Genomic DNA, 3,770 nt, shown 5'->3' with positions numbered 1-3,770 from the left:
GGGGGGGGTGGGAAACAGCTCATGTTCATTCACTTGTCAATGAAAAGAGTAAGCATGGTCTCTTGTGAGCAGTTTGAGGTGATAAGGCTCAGAGCTTCAACGAATTTGTTGACACTTTCTAGGCACTGGTGAGACAGTGATGGATAAAGAAAACACAGGGCCCCATTCTCATTAAGAAGCAACTGAAAAAGATTATGGATGGGGCTAGTGATGTGGATGGGTGGGTGTTGACAGGTTGGGGGCACTGGGCTCAGTGACCAGCAGATAAGGATGGTCAGGAAAGCCTTGCTGGCAATTTGATGTTGGAGCAGAGATCAGAACGATGAGGAGAAGGGGACATGCAAAGATCTGGGGGAAGAGTGTTCCCGAAAGGGGAAGCAGTACATGCAAAGGCCCTGAGGTTGGAAAAAGCATGACATGTCTGAGGATGGGAAAGAAGACTGGAGGGTTTGGAAGAGGGGTCAACACAGGGCTGACTGGCACAGGAGGAGGTTAGAGAGCTAGGAAGAGACCAGATCAGGAGGGTCTCACTGTAATCTGTTCAGGCAAGGAGTTTGGAGGTTTCCTGAGATCAGTGGGAAGCCATTGGAGGGTGTGAAGCTGCAAGAGGATGGGCTTCCATTTATGTTCTTAAAAGATTAGTCTGGCTGCTATTTGGAAGATGAATCTTTGAGAGAAAAGGCAAGAAACAAGGAAGACAAGTTAGGTGGCTTTGGGAGGCCCTCAGACCACAGATGATTGTGGCCTTTCTTACGGTGGCAGCTGTAGATCTGAAATGTATTTGAAAGACAAGCCCATGGTATCAGCCGAGAGTTGGATGGATATTAGGAGGGAGACAGAGGAGGCAGAGAGGGAGCCTGAGTTTGGGGCTTACACTGAATGTTGATGTCCTGTGTTAAGCTGGGGAAGGCTGGAAAGAAGTGATTTTATCCAAGAGGAGCTGGGAATTGAGAGTACTCCCATGCAGAACTCTCCATTGCAATGTCCCATCTTTCTCTGCTATACCCCAGCACTCAGGCCCTTTCAGCATCTTTGCTCCTACACAGCCCTGTCTGTTCTCTATCTTATCTAAAGCTGACCCTGTGTCTCCCCTCCTCCTCCTGATTCTAGGACTTACACGGCCCATACCCCACCCATTAGCGCTCCACTGTATTCTTTTCTGTATTGTTTGCTAATTGCCGCACATAGGACAGTTTATTTCCTGGCCAGGCAGTGTCGCTTTTCTCTTTAGAGTTGCAAGGATCACCCTCAAAAAGCGGTTTATTTCCTCTTAAGCACTTTGCTTGCTTAAGGGTCTCTTGTTATGGGTGGGAACAGGGTGGGGAGGGTGTTTCATAATATCTTTATGTGGTCTCCTGGCTCAAACATCCTGACTTTGGCTGTGGGCAGGGGAAGATGGGAGAAAGGGTCATACTTTTTTACTCAATCCTTAAACACACACACACACACACACACACACACCCCCCTTATAAAGCTGGAAATGGTAGTAAGGCCTGAAAATAGGTAGTGCTGTGGAGTCTGGTTTTAAAGGGTTAAACACCGAGACCCCATTTGATTCTTTTAAAACTAATCTGTAACTGATTTTAATACTATCTTCTGGTTACTAACCTTTCTGAAATGCCCTCTTGTAAGTCGCTCAGCACAGAGTCAGCTGCCCTTTCCAGAGGTGGATGGTTTGGTGGGGGTGGAGGGCATTTATTCTGGGACTTGGTCCAACTTAGCATCAAAACATTTGCAAATTACCTTGCTTTTTGTGTACTATGGTTTGGGAGTAACTTTTATGATCTGGTCTTTCATGGTTGGTCGCTGAGAGAAATGTCCAGTAGATTCTTAGTCCCTTCTTCTCCAATGCCACTGAGATTGTACTTTTCCATGGGACAGAAATGGGGAGTAAGATGTGTATTTCAAATATAGAGTCACTTTCTACTGGGTTGGCCAGAAAGTTCGTTCACTTTGGGGCCAACAAATATATCAGAGATTATTATGCTCTGAATATTACATGTGACTAATTCTTCAAATACATTAATTTCCCAATCCATTTCTTGAGCATTTGAGGGTCTGGGGGAGAACATGTTGACCATATTGACCACTTTATCATATGTTTTACATCCGGGCACACAGAACAGACTTGTGGTTGCCAAGGGGGTGAGGGGTTTGGGGGAGATGGAGCGAGAGGCTGGGGGTCACAGAAGCAGCTTTTATATGTAGAATGGATAAACAAGTTCCTACTGTATGGCACAGAGGATTATATTCAATATCCCGTGATAAACCATAATAGGAAAGAATACTTAAAAAGAATGTGTGTATACATGTATAACTGAAGCACTTTACTGTACAACAGAAATTAATGCAACATTGTAAATCAACTATAGTTTAATTGAAAAAAAAATTTTATATCCACATAGAAAGCACACATATTAAAATGTGCAGATGTATGAAGCTGGGGTGGGTAAGGAGTAGTAGCAGAAACAGCATACCCCAGCTGCTTTGTGTGTGTTGTTTTTAATACAGCAGTCTTGTGATGCTGCTGATGCCACAGGTATAGCCATTTGGTGTTCTTGACTTTGGAGTCAGAGAACTGAGTCTGAGTGACCTTAAAAAGGTCACTTGCATTTTCCAATTGTCATTTTTCCTATGTAAAACACGGGTGATAACTACCTATTTCCTGGGCTGTGCCTGCACAGAGAGAACTCAAAACTGTGCTCGGAACACAGAAAATACTAGATAAGTACCAGTTCTCATTTTAGGTAAGGAGACAGGTGTTCTGAAGACCTAAGGGACTTGTCCAAGGTCACATGGCTGGGGGATGGCAGCATTGGGGTAAGAACTCAGATTTGTCTGGCTCAAGAGGCCACCCTCTGTACCGTGCCACGCAAAGGATGAAGATCTCAAAGGATTTTCATGGGCTAGATTCCATTCAATGGGGATCCAGGCAAAGACTTTCAAAACTGCTAAAAAATGTACTTATACATGGAGTGATGCAGAGATCTGGCTGGATCATTTTGAAAAGACTTCAGGTCTGAGAGCAGAAAGGACATAAGCTTAATGGGAGAGTAGCAGGGCTGTTAGGACAACCCGGGGCTGCTTTAGCAGCTCCTGTCCGGATTGAGATGGTAACAATAGCCTTGGCGCACGTGGCCGTGATCACAGGACCTCACTGCTCTGTGACCAGGCCTGAGAATGACGCTTCCAGCAGGACAGTGTGTCCTTCTACTACAGCCAACGGTTCGGGAAACCGGGTCTCAGGAGAAACAGCTGGAAGGAACGAGGATCAGGGAGAGTGGCTGCTGTCCTTGGCTACTGGCAGCTCTCTCATTTGGAAGAACTGACTTTGTTCTGGGTGTCACTGGAGAGTGTAACACAGGATCAAAATGGAAGTGCTAGGAACACATGCTTTGGTATAAACAATAGGAAGACAATTTCTAACAACTGGGACCTCAGAACACAGAAGGAGCTGTTTTGTAGGTTCATAAACCTCCTGTCATCCCAAAGGACTTAAAGTAGAGACTGAGCAGGCATTTCTCAGGACATCAGAGAAGAATTATCCGCAAAGAGGAGCTGTCTGGACTAAGCTGTCTGACTAAGGAGCTGTCTGACTAAGGTGCATGTTAGAGTGAATATTAGCAGTTTGACGAAGGTGTGGTCTCTATTAAAAAAAATTCCTCATAAAACATTTCTCTTTCCCCTTTCCACAGAGATCATCACTATTCATTTTTTTTTTTTCTTTTCTTTTTGGCTGTACCAAGTAGCTTGTGGGATCTTAGTTCCTG

At 44.9% G+C, this 3,770-nt stretch overlaps 1 protein-coding gene across 4 annotated transcripts in view; it reads right to left on the bottom strand.

Moving 5' to 3' along the window:
- NOS1 (nitric oxide synthase 1 (neuronal)) overlaps window positions 1–3,770 on the bottom strand; it is a 195,272-nt gene that overhangs the window by 20,471 nt on the left and 171,031 nt on the right. The gene's annotated exons all lie outside the window — the stretch shown is intronic.

This window comes from Bison bison, unplaced genomic scaffold (genome assembly GCF_000754665.1).
Source record: "Bison bison bison isolate TAMUID 2011002044 unplaced genomic scaffold, Bison_UMD1.0 scf7180017864495, whole genome shotgun sequence".
NCBI classification, from domain to species: domain Eukaryota; kingdom Metazoa; phylum Chordata; class Mammalia; order Artiodactyla; family Bovidae; genus Bison; species Bison bison.
Note: the sequence above shows the minus strand (reverse complement) of the source record. Positions and strands in the feature narration are given on the sequence as shown.